We start from the raw sequence: 15106 nt of genomic DNA, 5'->3' as shown, positions 1-15106 counted from the left end.
TAAAATAAAATAAAATAAAATAAAATAAAATAAAATAAAATAAAATAAAATAAATCTATATGCCTGTAAAGGCAATGGTTGTGCTTGACGGGGCTCTTCTAAATGAAGTATACAAAGTAACATATAAAAAATGAGTTTGAAAATTTCAAAGAATTTTAAGACAGACTTAATTTTTCAAGATTTTCCTAAAATCAGTCATGATAGGGATCCCTGGGTGGCGCAGCGGTTTGGCGCCTGCCTTTGGCCCAGGGCGCGATCCTGGAGACCCGGGATCAAATCCCACGTCAGGCTCCCGGTGCATGGAGCCTGCTTCTCCCTCTGCCTATGTCTCTGCCTCTCTCTCTCTCTCTCTATCATAAATAAAATAAAAATTAAAAAAAAAATCAGTCATGATATTTATTTAACTTATGGTCTTCAGGATGCACCTTCTTCTACTCATTGATGAAAAAATTCGGTAAGAGTCATTGCCATATCTGCCAATCCCATGAAGCTCAATCAGACACCTACATGGCTATGTTAGCTATTCATCTGAGAACTTGACGATGGTTTTTGCTCGAGGATATCGTAGGGACCAAGAGGTTTAAGAAGATCTGACACATCTCTCCAGTTGGGTTCATGCTACCTCAGCCAAAGGATGCTTCTCCAGAAACTCCCAAAGCACAGCCATTGCCATTTTGCCTGAGGTCCAATTGAGAATTAAGGTAGCAATGAGGAGCTTCCGTGGATCACGGAAAAGCATTTCTTGGACAAAATTAAAAGGTGACCAAGGAAGCGTCCAGTTCTTAAAGGCTTTGTGTTACGGGGGGCCAAGAGCTTCTTTGTTCCATTTGCTGGAAAAACACAGGCTCATTGTCCTTTTTTCTATCTGTGCCAGCAGAAAGATATCTTCTTGACATATTTTCAGAGACATAGTCTTTCTCAGTTTGTGAGCAGTTGTCCATTTCAGAGCCACATTCCAAATGTCACTATGCAAATGTTCCTTCCTTTCCCCAACTTCTACTTTTGTTGACATTCCCTCGGCTTCTAAAAAGCTTTCCTCACACTTCTCGTTGTGTTCTGCTTCTTCGCTTGAACATAATTTGTTTATGATGCCAGCAGTTATTTGTTCAAAACAAAAATTTGATCCTGAGCTCAACACTTTTTCTTTTACAAGTCTCTCTTCTTCATTGGTTACATCAGGGGCCTGTGGCTTGCACCGGCGTCAGAAATGAAGAATTTTTTTTTTTTATCAAGTTGACTTTCTTATGCAACAGGTTCACTCTCAGCATCTGCCTTATTATATTCAGATCCTCTTTTCCTAATACTTTGAGCAAAATCTGGAAGGCCCTTCAAACACCCCTGTTTTAGCTTTCTTCATTTGAATTCCTTTCAAAATAGTCCCCTTTCCTTTGGACTTCCTAACCTTTCCGGAGTCAACATCATTAACACCTTCATCTTTAAAGCTAGATAATCCCCTGCTATTTTGCCATTCCAAACTACCACTTGGCAGAGCAAAGACATCTTTTCTCTACCAGCTTCATGTCCTGAGGTTTCAGTTTGAATTGCTACTTTGATTTTGCATTTGGGATGTCAGAGGTGCTCTGCTGCAGTCTTTCTATCTGGACTTGGTGCACCCTTTAGAAGGCACAATAAAATCAAAATCTTCTGGTGTTAAGACAAGTGTCTCCATTTTTGTGAAGATAATTAGCAGGTGCACTTTTAGAGCTGAACTTCAGTCCTTGTGGGCTGATAAAATATACAACCTATCTTCCTGCTGCTTTCCCTAATCACCTTTGCTTCACAACGCATGGGACAGGCTTACAGCATCCTGTCCTGGTAGCACCACCAATCTGAGCGGAAGCAATGGATTCTCGGAGCAGGGGATTCCACTCACTGCTGCTTTCTATCCCCGTTTGTTTCTCCTCTTCTCCCACTCTTTCCAATCCCAGAGCAACATCTTCCCTAGGGAGGTCACAGGGCTGGCCTGGGGCTAAGTGCCCAATGCAGGTGACCCAGGGGACAGATCCACAGTGTCCCAGGCTCAGACCCTCCATCCCAGTCATGCCCTTCAAGTGAGCTCTGGAGGCAGCAGCGGGCCCGAGAGGGCGTGATGCCTTAGAAGCGGAGCAGAGCAAGATGCAAAAACTTCTTCAGCTCAGATCACTAGACTGAAACCAAAAGCCAAGGCAGTACAAGTCTGTGGGACTTCCCAGCTGCTTTCTGGCCACCCTCTCAGCCACAGCTACCATCAACATGGCTCAGCCAATCAAATCCCACAGAAGCTCTTTAATAAGTGGTGTTGGGATCACTGATCACCTCCGTGGAAAACCATGAAATGTTCATCCCTACTTCATATCACACAGAAAATTGATTTTGCGGGTGAATTGAAGTTCTGAGTGTGAAAAGCACAACTTTAAATTTTTAGAAGGAAACATAGGAAAATAGTTTCATGACCTCAAGGTAATTTTCTTTAACAAGTGGGAGGAGTCACAAACCGTCAAGAAATGATGGCCATGTGTGATTACATTATAATATAAAGTTCTATATAACAGAAGCTCCATCAACAAAGTGAAAAGACAGACTCAGAATGAAAGCTTTCTGCAACACATACAACTAACAAAGGAATAATAGCCTAGTATATAAAGAACTCCTACAAATCAGTAAGAAAAGGGGGTGCCTCGCTGGCTCAGTCAGTAGAGCATGGGACTCCTGGTCTCAGGGTTGGGAGTTCAAGCACAATATGAGGTATAGAGATTCCTTAAAAATAAAATATTCTTTTAAAAAAGAAAAAAACAATTGCAACTGGCAAAAAATAATAGTGTTCACATTCAATAATTACCTAATAACATTGGAAGCATGGGAGGGCTGACAACAGAGCATACTTATGGCAGCAGAGATGGAAAGGAGGGTAAATTCTCATTCACCAATGAAAAAGACAGTTGCCAAAACTGAAAAGTCAAGAGGTAGCAATGCAAGTATGGTATTTAATAATATCAACTAAAAGAACTGAAAGTGTTTGCCTGGAGGAGGGGAAGTAGCAAAATGACACAAAGGGAGAGATGGCCAACGATGATGTTTTTTTCTACAGTGAACCTTGCAGAATTATTAACTTTGAATAAAAATGGTAGAAAGTGAAACCCTGGAAAGAAAGGAACATAGAAAAAAAAAAAAAAAGATACTTCATCAGGCAGAAAAACACCTTTATGTTATAACTAATGTTGGGCAGCCTGGGTGGCTCAGCGGTTTAGTGCCACCTCAAGCCCAGAGCCTGATTCTGGAGACCCGGGATCGAGTCGCACGTCAGGCTCCCTGCGAGGAGCCTGCTTCTCCCTCTGCCTGTGTCTCTGCTTCTCTCTGTGTGTCTCTCATGAATAAATAAATAAAACCTTTAAAAAAAATTATAACTAATGTTTACAGAGAGAAAAGATATTTCATCCATGAAACAAGAGTCAGAACTATAGATAAAAGGACACTGAAAAAAATAAGAGGAGCACCTAGGTGGTGCAGTCAGTTAAGCATCTGACTCTTGTTTTGGCTCAGGTCATGATCTCAGGGTCATGAGATGGAGCCCTGTATTGAGCCCATGCTCAGCAGGGAGTCTTCTAGAGATCTCTTTCTCTCCCTCTGCCCCTCCCCCACCACACACACCCAGTCTGTCTGTCTGTCTCTGTCTCTCTCTCTCTCAAATAAAACTTTTTTAAAAATAGGAAAATCTCCTGGAAATCAATAATTCAAAGATGTCATAGAAGAGATTTTAAAAAGGTAAGTCAAGAAAAGTTTCCAAAAGAGGAAAAAGTGAGGGATGGGGAGAGAGAGAGAGAAATAACATGTCCCAAATCGATCTCTTGATCTTAGTCACAGACAGAACTGCTTATCCCATCATCGTCTCCATATCTGTGGCAGGTTCATTCTTCCAGTTGCTCAGTCCAGACATCTTGTAGTCAGGTTTCACTTGTTTCTTTCTCCAACACCCTACCTCCAATCTATCAGATTGGGGAGGAGCAGAGGGAGAGGAGCGGACTCCCCGCTGAGCAGGGAGCCCTATGCAGGGCTTGATCCCAAGATGAAGAGATCATGACTGAGCCTAAGACAGATGCTTAACCAACTGAGCCACCCAGGCACCCCCACTCTGGCCTTTTTTTTCCCTATACATTGTTGTCATATGTTCTACTTCCGTATATATTACAAATTTTATAAAACACTATCATTATTGTTTTCTTTTTTTTTAAATTTTTTTTTAATTTATTTATGATAGTCTCACAGAGAGAGAGAGAGAGGCAGAGACACAGGCAGAGGGAGAAGCAGACTCCATGCACCAGGAGCTCGATGTGGGATTCGATCCCGGGTCTCCAGGATCGCGCCCTGGGCCAAAGGCAGGCGCCAAACCGCTGCGCCACCCAGGGATCCCTCATTATTGTTTTCTAAATAAGAAATATTCCTTTCTATTTCGCACATATATTTTTCTCTCTAGTGCTCTTCATTCCTTCCTACAGTGTGGCTTCTATCTGAAGTTGTTTTCCTTTTGCCTGAGGAAATCCCTTTATTTCACTCCTTTGAAGGATATTTTTACGGATATTTAATTATAGGTTGGGTCTTTTTCCAGCACTTTAAAGATTTTATCCATTCTCTTGGTCTTCCTTAGTTTCTGTTGAAAACCAGCAGTCTCCCCAGGGACTTCTGCCTCATGGCTCACCGGCCTGACCGGTGTCAAATGGTCACTCCTGGCTTCAAGGCTGAGAACTCTAGTATTTCCATATTTCCAGCCTCTACTGTAGAGCAAGGTCAAGGGGAAGGGAGCTGGACTCAGTGTCATATGAAGTAAATAAAAGTATATGACTGTTGTATTGGTGATATCAGAAGAGATGTATTCAAAAGGCATTGTCTGGCCTCAGAGGTTGAGCCTCTGCCAGCTCAGGTCATGATCCCGAGCTGGGATCAAGTCCCTCACCAGGCTCCCCGCAGAGAGCCTGCTCCTCCCTCTACCTATGTCTCTGCCTCTCTCTGTGTGTCTCTCATGACTAAATAAATAAAATCTTTTACAAAAAATTTTAAAAAGCATTGTCTGGTAATTATCTATAATAAAAGGTGGCTGTTTGAATGTGGAGAGAAAAAATGAAAAGATAACCCTAAGGTGTGTAGACTGAATAACTGAAAGAGTAATGATAAAATTCACAGAAATGTGAATATTCAGAATACCTTGTTTTGGGGAAAGGATGAGTTTGGTTAAAACCTGAGGAGTTTGAGAAATTGACAGGCATAGAATTGCTACTGATTTTTAGTGTAAATATCGTATCCAGCCATCTTACTAGTCCTGGTGATTGGATTTTTCAGTTAATGGTCATGGGTTTTTTTAGGTTAATCATAGTATCTGCATATGATGAGAGTTTGTTTTTGTATCAATATTTTTATACTAAAAAAAATTTTCAAGCATTGCCTCTTCACAGTATTATGATAATAAGTCATTCTGATGCTTAATCTTTTTGTATGTTATTTTTTTCCTTTCTATAACCTGTTATGATTTTCTTTTTTTATCCCTGGAAGTCTAAAATTTTATGACTTGGTGTGAGTCTTTTATTTTTTTAAATTACCCATTGAGATGAGTACTGAGATGGGTCATTTTAATTTTAGAGATTTTGGTTTCCTGAATTAGCTAATTATATCCTTCCTCAGCTTTTTCTGATTTCACATTCTAAAACTCTTCTCATTTGAATGCTAAACCTCATGAGCTGATTTTCACTCTGATTCTCTGTATTCTCTGCTCTTCTCCACCCCCACCTTCCCACCCCCACCCCCCCCACCCCCCCCCCCCCGTTAAGGGTTCCCTTGTTAATGGCAATGTAGGAAAACCTTGAACTCACCTCCTCCACAGATATACCAAATCTATACCTATTTATAGAGTGATTCCTCATGAAAAAGAACCGAGGCCTAGATGAAAGTGACATCCAAATGGAGACTTCCAGGAGGCAGTTGGATAGGTTTACGGGAGTGATCTGGGCTAAAGATGCAGATTTGGAGATCAAAGTGTAGATGCTATTTAAAGTCTAGAACAGGGATGCCTGGGTGGCTCAGTGGTTGAGCATCTACCTTTGGTTCAGGGCGTGATCCCAGAGTCACGGGATTGAGTCCCACATCGGGCTTCCTGAATGGAGCCTGCTTCTTCCTCTACCTGTGTCTCTGCCTATCTCCGTGTCTCTCATGAATAAATAAATAAATTTTTTTGAAAATAAATAAATAAATAAAGTCTGGAACAGAGAGCAAGTCATCTAGTAAAGATTTCTACCTGGCGTTTCTCTGCATACATAGAGGTTACAAGGGGTGCCAGGGTGACTCAGTTGGTTAAGTATCTGACTCTTGATTTCGGCTCAGGTCATGATCTCAGGGTCATGTGATCAAGCCCCACATCAGGTGCCACTCTCAGCATGGAATCTGTTTGAGATGCTCTCTCTTCCCCGTCTCTCTGCCCCTACTCCCACTCATGTGCTATAAATAAATAAATAAATAAATAAATAAATAAATAAATAAAATCCTTTTTTTAAAAAGGTTAGTGGTGAGCCAAGATGTGGCAGCCAGGGCAAACTGGTCCTCTCAAGCCAGGAACCTTATTGATCCCAGGATGACAAAACAAGTGGTTATTTCCTGGGTAGGCCTTGATGTGAGAGTGTTTCAGAAGTGGAAATGTAAGGAATGACAACACAGAGAAGAGACCCAAAGACTGAGTTCTGGAGTTCTCAGAATTTAAAGGTTGGGGCAATGAGGAAAAGCCAGCAAAGGAGAATGCCCAAGAGTGAACGGTGATGAAGAAAGTAAGCCAAGACACCATGTTCTCTAAAGCCAAGAGTTTATAAAGAGTTCGAAGAAGGAAGGAGTGACTATATCAGATGCTGCAGGCTGGTCAAGTAAGATGAGGTCTGAGAATTGACCACTGGATTTAACAACACGGAGTCATTGGTGACCTTGGCAAGAGCCACTTCAGTGGAGCGGAGTGAGGGGCTGACAGCCTGTGTACATTTAAGAAAGAAGATGACAACTCTTTCAAGGAGTTTTGCTACAAAGGGAGGAGAGAAGTAAGTCATCCTAGAGAAGGATACAGGGTAAAGAATCTTTTTTTTTTCATCTTACAATGGGTGGTATTACAGCAAATGTTTATGCTGATGGGAATGATCTAGTAAATAGGGAAAACTTGATGATACAGAACAGGGAAGAAACTGCTGGAGCCAGATGCTTAAGAAGGCAAAGGAAGATGGTAGCCAAAGTCACAGGAGGGAAGGCAAAGTACACACAGAGAGGGACACAGTCACTGTGTAGACGTGGTGACAGGAGCTTCTCACCCACTGTTGGAATGAGAGAAAAGGGATATGAGGGTTCAGCAAGAGGGGAAGTTGTTAAATAGTCATCTAAGTGAAATCCACGGCCTTCTTCCCTCAAGTTTGAATCCAGAGAAACCAAGCTATTTTAAGGACTTGCTGCTCTCAGTACCCTATCTGATGAAAAGGGTTCTTATGTATAAATACTTCATACCTAATCTTTACCATGAGATAACAGAAGTGATGAACATCCCTTACATAAAGTAATTACACTGTACTCCCTACTGTCTCTGCTCTCAACTGCACAGTTTAAGAGCTACTTATACTGAAATTATCCTTGTTCACATCACCCATTACTTTAAGAAGCTAGACTCTTCTAAGGAGATGAGACTAATAATCTGTATGAATGAAACTATGTCCCAATTTCTCTATAAAGTATGTAAAGAGCAGAGATATGATTTAATGCCCAATGTGTTTTAAATTCTACACCTTATAATGCATCATGTTCACATAAACAGTTATATGGCAGTCTGGAAATTCAACAGCAGATAATACAGCTTTCAGCATCAATCGTAAATGCGCAATTTCTCCACACCAGCCCCATTTCTACAGCCCATTCATACAGGATGTATGAATAGCTGCCATAAATAGGATGCTTCTGAGTGGATTTTCTCCACCCTGGTGAGTTGTTGGGGGTTAGGTGACCAAGATACTCCAAGAGCCAGGGAAACGTATGTATCCTGCTCCCCCTTCCCCACCATATACACACACTAAGATTGTAAGTAAATATACTGCAGACAGAAACTGCTCTTGACCAGGAATCAAGATCCCAGAACTTGGATCCCATCACACACACACACACACACACACACACACACACACACACACACACACCAGGGAGCCAGGGCTTGCACAGCTACAGTGGGATCTGGTCTGGCCCAGGCTGTGATGTGACCTTCAGTTCTGTTTCTAACCAGCTCACTTGGGTCAGTCTTATGACCACTTTGGGCCTAACAATATCAATTTCCACTCTGCAGGGGTGCTGAGACACAACAGACTCAATGAATGTTGTTGTTATTATTATTGTTGTTATTGTTGTTATTACTTAACTTCTCTAAGCCTGTTTCCTAATCATTTACAAATGCAATGGCTCCTAATAACAGAGCCGCTTCCCCTGAAGGGCCGTGGTGAGGATCCTAGGAAATCACATACACCAATTATGGGCAAATTACCAGATGTTAGTTGGAATAAGAGAGGCTGCAGGAGACATGAAAAGGCGGGAGTGATAAGATCACTTATTGATACGAAGAAAATGTTTCTATTTTGGAGAAGTATACTTTCTCAAAAAAGACCCTAGACAAAAAAAAAAAGAAAGAAAGAAAAAGAAAAAAAAAGGGGACTAACCAAAAAGTAAATAATTGAGGCAAGTTAGAGAAAGCCTGCCTTTGCACATAGTGACAATTAAGGCATAAATTCCCCTGTCCGGGTTATTCCTCATAGATTATTCCAAGGAATAAGCTCTTAAAACGGCTCAAAGCCAAAACTGGTGTTTCTCAAAGTGTGGCCCCAAGGACCACCTCCTTTTCCCAGCCTTGATGAGATTGTTTAAAATACAAATGCCTGGGACATTCCACCAAGGATTCTCATCTTTAGATCTGGATTTGAATCCAGAAATTTACATTTTAATAAGCCTCGCAGGTGATTCTGATACCACCAAACACTGAGGACCACCAGAGCAGCCTGCCCCAGGGGGCAGCCCATGGACCACGAGCTTGTGCCTACAGAGAAGACTCTTGGTACTAGCTTCAGGCTGAGCCAAGCCTCCTGCTCACCCCCAGCACGCCACAGGCTGGGTGGTGTCTGCAGTGGTCTGTGTCTCCCCTCGAAGCCACTGGTTGTAAAAACAGCAAGCTGGCTTTGCGGGTATATAATTCTTATTAAATGATTATACCACGAGCAAGAATGCTGAAAATCCTGATATAAAACACTGTTAGGAAGAAGATGAATGGGAGAATCTGACACCCATTTGCATTTTTTGGTCAGAGAGAAGGAAGTTTACAATGTGTATCAAATGTTTTAAACATGTACAAATCTTTTGAGCCAGCAATTCAACTTCCAAGAAAAGCATCCTTAGGAAATACAGAGATGTGTGCAAAGCTGTATGTGCAAAGATATTCACGGCACCCTACATATAATAAAAAATAATTTAGATCACTCATCTGAAAATTGTAAACTGGCTAGAAAAATAATGGAACCATAAAATAAAATGCTATCTCACTACTATGAACAACTACTTTTAGAATCTATGTTCTAAAAATTATTTACTGACAAGGAAAAATGTTCACGATACACTATTAAGTAAATAGCTGGTTACAAAATAGCATTAGTGGGGCACCTGGAGGGGCTCAGTCAGTTAAGCGGCTGACTTAGCTCAGGTCATGATCTCAGGGTCCTGGGATGAAGCCCCACTTTGGGCTCTCAGCTCAGTGGAGAGTCTGCTTATCCCCCCCACCCCTCACCCTGCTGTTCTCTCTCTCTCAAATAAATAAATAAAATCTTTTTTAAAAACATCATTAGTATTATATATAACAAATATACCCTATTTGCTTTATATATGTGTATTTATACTTATATATATTATACATATGATATATATATACATATTATACAAACACTTCCCAGACATGGGAGGGAGTTGGAAAGATATTGGTTAAACTATGAAGAGTCTTTCCACCCACCCCATGTTACAGATGACAAAATCTACTAATGGATGCTAAAACTAGTGGATAAAAGTCAAAAGACAAATAAGATTTGTGTAGTCTCAAAGATATTAATAAAAAGAGAAGATCATGACTTTATGGTAGAGACCCAGTGTACACCACGATAACCAAGCAATCAAAGTTAATAAACCCAGTAAAAAGATATCTCAAGGGATCCCTGGGTGGCGCAGCGGTTTGGCGCCTGCCTTTGGCCCAGGGCGCGATCCTGGAGACCCGGGATCGAATCCCACATCGGGCTCCCGGCATGGAGCCTGCTTCTCCCTCTGCCTATGTCTCTGCCTCTCTCTCTCTCTCTCTGTGACTGTCATGAATAAATAAATTAAAAAAAAAAAAAGATATCTCAAGATCATGAACCCTTGGATACGATTCGCTGAGAGGGGACATTGCTCTGGAACTCCTGCCAACAGTATGTGACATCATTGCAATCATGTAGGAACACCTAACAAACTCAAGTTATATTCCACAAAATAACTAGATAGTACTCTTTGAAAGTGTCAAAGTCAAGAAAGACTGGGGAACCGTCACAGATCGAATGAGATTAAGGAGACAATGATTAAAAGCACCATTTCATTCTAGATGGGGTCCTGGAACAGAAAAAGGACATTCATGGAAACACTGGTGAAATTCAAATAAAGTCTGTAATTTAGTTAGTAGTACTGTGTCAATGCCAGAGTCCTGGTTCTGATCATTGCCCTAGGATATGTAAAATGCTAACATCAGGGTGAGCTGGGTGAAGGATAGATGGGAACTTTGTACTCTTATATTCTTTTTCTGTTCCTGCATAACAAATTGCCACAAAATGTGTAGCTTAAAACACCACCTGTTTACTATCTCACAGTTCTGCAGGTCAGAAGTCTGGAGCAGCATGGCTAGCTTCTCTGCTCAGGATCTCACTAGGCTAAAATTCAGGTATCCATGGAGGTCATGGTTCTCACCTGGGACTCAGGGTCTCCTCGCAAGCTCACTCAGGTTGTTGGCAGGATTCGATTCCTTGCAGAACAGGAGGATGTTCCATGTCCTTGCCACCTGTCAGCCAGGGGCCACCCTTTATCTCCTAGAAGCCTCCCTCTGGTCCTTGCAGGGATGGGGGCAGGTGCCTCCATCTCACGGCTAGCCAAAGTGGGTTGAGTCCCCATGCTTTGAATCTCTCAGACTTCAGCTGAAGAAAGTCTTCTGCTTTTAAGGGCACTGATTAGGGGCACCTGGGTGGTTCAGCAGTTGAGCATCTGCCTTTGGCTCAGGGTGTGATCCCAGGACCCTAGGATCAAGTCCCACATTGGGCTCCCCTCAGGGAGCCTGCTTCTGCCTGTGTCTCTGCCACTTTCTGCGTGTCTCTCATGAATAAGTAAATAAAATCTTTTAAAAGGGGGGTTGGGCTCTGATGAGATTGGACCCACCTGGATAACTAGGGCTAATCTCTCCTTAAATACATCTGCCAAGTCTCCAGGGCCATCACCGCAACATATTCAGAGGATCCTGAGAGTAGGGCACGGATATTTTGGGAGGGACCATTTTCCTACAACTACATTTGCAACTTTTCTCCAAGGCGAAAAGCAGTTCAAAATTAAAAATTAAAAAGAATGATAAAATCTTTTGAAGCTGATACTTGGGGAAATTTGTTTTTTTATTCTAAGTCTTCTGCATTGAGTCTATATTTCTATAGTCATAAGGGGGATTTCTCTATTGTCTTGAGAAAAAATATATATATGCTTCAAAAATGCTGTGACAAGGATGCCTGGGTGGCTCAGTGGTTGAGCGTCTGCCTTTGGCTCAGGTGATGATCCTGGGGTCCTGGGATCGAGTCCCACATTGGGCTCCTTGCGGGAAGCCTGCTTCTCCCTCTGCCTGTGTCTCTGCCTCTCTCTGTGTGTCTCTCATGAATAAGTAAATAAAATCTTTAAAAAAAAATGCTGTGATAAGTAAGACTGCATAAGATCCTGCAGACTCCTTCACAACCAGACTGGCCCCAAAACAGCAAACAAGAATGCTCCCAAACTGCCTCTTTCCCAGGCAAACATTGCTTGTAATTCAAAGAGAATTCTAAAACTAACTTTTCCTGTCAAGTAAGTCACCTTGTGACAGGGTCTTGCCTGTCACAGAGATGCCCCTCCATGTATTTTCTGAAGATAACCTGTCATTTGAGAAGTTGAAGGCGCTTGAACTGTTTTAGTAATAAGTCAAAATGTTTGAATAGGTTGTTATCAACAAGCGTAGAAATGTTGTTTTCATGGAGCCTTGGATCAATTTAGATGTTGTTATTCATTGAATAATGACAGCATCATGCTGTCTTCCTAAAATTCCAACATAGAGTAATGAGACCAATTACTGGGTAAACTCAGCCCTGAGGAGGCCAAGAGGGTGGATATTCTTGGCAGCTGTCCAACTTGGAGAATTTGGAAAAATGGCAGATGTTGTAGAAAGGCTGCTGATGACGCGGGGCTCAGCCAGGAGCCTCAAACTATGAGGGGGTGGGGTGTCCTGGGAAAATGACAGGCATTCATTCTCCTCCCCCCAAAAAAAGTAGGGGAGACATGGATTTAAAATCTTTTCCAGGGACACCTGGGTGGCTCAGGGGTTGGATGTCTGCCTTTGGCTCAGGGCCTGATCCTGGAGTCCCCGGATCGAGTCCCGTATCAGGATCCCTGCATGGAGCCTGCTTCTCCCTCTGCCTATGTCTCTGCCTCTCTCTGTCTCTCATGAATAAATAAATTTTTTAAAAATTAAATAAATAAAAATTTAAAAAATTAAAAATTAAATAAAGCATTTTCCAGGGGTGCCTAGCCGGCTCAGTCGTAGAGCATGCAACTCTCGATCTCAGAGTCGTGAGTTCAAGCCCCAAATTCAGTGTAGATATCACTTAAAAAATAGAAATGAAAAATAAAGTATTTTCCAAATACAAAGCAACTGCCACCTCTTTGATAATTTTGCAAGGCATTAACTCTTGTTCATGTAATGAATATTTATGGGTCATTGTTTCAGCACCAGAGATACAATGGTATAGATTCGCAGCCTCATGGGAGAGATAGATATTAAACTAAAAATCACTCAAATAATTACAAAACCATAACAAATGCTCCAAAGAAAAAGTTCAGGGTTCAACAAGAATGTTAGTCTGGAGGGGATGCCTGGGTGGCGCAGTGGTTGAGCATCTGTCTTTGGCTCAGGTCATGATCCAGGGGTCCTGGGATGGAGTCCCACATTGGGCTCCTTGCAGGGAGCCTGCTTCTCCCTCTGCCTGTGTATCTGCCTTTATGTTCTCATGAATAAATAAATAAAATCTTAAAAAAAACAAAACAAAAAAAAAGTTAGTCTGAAAGATCAGAGAAAAATGATGCTCTGAAGATGTGAAGTTTTCTTTAATTAAACTTCTTATTTCAAGATAATTATAGATTTACACACAGTTGTAAAAAATATTACAGCTTTTTTAACATTCAGTTTTTAGCATTCTTTATATATTTAAATACCAGTGTTTTGTTGGATGCGTGGGTTGCAGAGACTTTTTCCCCCCAGTCTGTAGCTTGTCTTGTCATCCTTTTCACATGGGCTTTAGCAGAGCAAATGTTTTGGGTTTTTTTCAGATTTTATCTATTTATTTATTTATTTATTTATTTATTTATTTATGAGACCGAGTGGGGGAGAGGGGCAGAGGAAGAGAGAGAGAGAAAGAGAAGCAAGCTTCCCACTGAGCAGGGAACTCAATGTGGGGCTCAATCCCAGGACCTGGAGACCAGGACCTGAGCTGAGGGCAGACACTTAACCAGCTGAGCCACCTGGGTGCCCAGAGCAAATGTTTTTAATTTTGTGAAGTTCAATTTATCAATTTTTCCTTCTATGAGAGAGAGAGAGAGAGAGAGAGAGAGAGAAGGAAGGAAGGAAGGAAGGAAGGAAGGAAGGAAGGAAGGAAGGAAAGAAAGAAAGAAAAAGAAAGAAAGAAAGAAAGAAAGAAAGAAAGAAAGAAAGAAAGAAAGAAAGAAAGAAAGAAAGAAAGAAAAGAAAGAAAGAAAGAAAGAAAGAAAGAAAGAAAGAAAGAAAGAAAGAAAGAAAGAAAGAAAGAAAATTGCAGTCTTAGTAAAACTGAGGACAAACTAGAACAGCTAATTATCAAATTTATGACAGACAGGGAAAAAAGAGTTTACAGGAATGGCAGTGAACAAAGCTCAAAAGTAAAAGAAATTAAAGCAACTAGAGTGAAACTTAGGGCTATGGAGGTGGGTCGGGGGGAATAGGATGATTGGTGTCCCTGCTGTGAAAACCCAACAAATGGAAAAGTAGTTTTCAAAGGTAACACACAAAAGAATTTCCCTGAATTCGGGAGAGAAAGTCTGCATATTGAAAGGGGATACCACATAACAAGGAATTTTATATAAGAAGCTTAATATTCTATTAAAGCCATGGAAGTTCAATCCTAAAGACTTCTTCGGGTACCAGGAAGAAGAGTCAGGGTGGCCCCAGACGTTCCCACAACAGTACACAAAGCCAGAAGACAACACAGAAATGCCCTCCAAGCACTGAAGGAAAGAATGTGTGCACAGGTGTATATATATGTCTGATACGATGCCTATTTAATGTTAACAGTGGTCATTTCTGGATGATGGGATTTGGAAAGGGTTAAATATTCCTAAAATTTTATCATTGCAGTTTTCTGCATTACTTGAACTCTTTAGAATGAATAAATATTGTTAATAAACGAAAAAAGGGGGCAGCCCGGGTGGCTCAGCGGTTTAGCACCGCCTTCAGCCCAGGGCGTGATCCTGGAGACCCAGGATCGAGTCCCACGTCGGGCTCCCTGCATGGAGCCTGCTTCTCCCTCTGCCTGTGTCTCTGCCTCTCTCTCTCTCTCTCTGTGTCTCTCATGAATAAATAAATAAAATCTTAAAAAAAAAAAAAAAACTAAAAAGGTTCTGGGGCACCTGGGTGGCTCAGTCAGTTAAGCAATCGACTCTTGGTTGCAGCTCAGGTCATGATCTCAGGGTTGTGAGATGGAGCCCCTGTGAGACTCCATGCTGTGTGTGGAGCCTGCTTAAGCTTCTCTCCCTCTCCCTC

The 15106-nt window shown here is 41.6% G+C and overlaps 1 long non-coding RNA gene and 1 pseudogene across 9 annotated transcripts in view; both read right to left on the bottom strand.

Moving 5' to 3' along the window:
* LOC144288108 (uncharacterized) overlaps positions 1 to 15106 on the bottom strand; it is a 206241-nt gene that overhangs the window by 155277 nt on the left and 35858 nt on the right. The gene's annotated exons all lie outside the window — the stretch shown is intronic.
* On the bottom strand, positions 384 to 2042 carry LOC144296041 (methyl-CpG-binding domain protein 4-like; annotated as a pseudogene).

This window comes from Canis aureus, chromosome 1 (assembly GCF_053574225.1).
Source record: "Canis aureus isolate CA01 chromosome 1, VMU_Caureus_v.1.0, whole genome shotgun sequence".
NCBI lineage: Eukaryota > Metazoa > Chordata > Mammalia > Carnivora > Canidae > Canis > Canis aureus.
This window is presented reverse-complemented; position numbering and strand designations above follow the sequence as displayed.